Below are 323 nucleotides of genomic sequence, written 5' to 3'. Positions count from 1 at the left end.
CTTTTATCGTTTTGGTCTTTATTTTATCTTAGTAAGTTTCGTTTGAAAAGTGGAAAACAACAAAAAAAAAAATGTCTTAGATAGTTTAATTTCTATTTATTACGAAAAGAAGAAAATTTTCAAATAAATAAAATGAATACGTTTTACCTTTTTAGTTTAATTCGAGTTAAAAGTTTTATCAGTTAAATATTGAATAATTGACATTTTAATTTTGTTGTTAATTTAGGAAGTGGAATTTTTTAAATTTATTTATCTAGTCCCTCATTTTATTTTATTTTTATTTCTAAAACACTCCAAATTATCTCATGCCAAATCATTTTTCT

Source organism: Lycium ferocissimum, chromosome 12, assembly GCF_029784015.1.
Source record: "Lycium ferocissimum isolate CSIRO_LF1 chromosome 12, AGI_CSIRO_Lferr_CH_V1, whole genome shotgun sequence".
Classification (NCBI taxonomy): domain Eukaryota; kingdom Viridiplantae; phylum Streptophyta; class Magnoliopsida; order Solanales; family Solanaceae; genus Lycium; species Lycium ferocissimum.
This window is presented reverse-complemented; position numbering follows the sequence as displayed.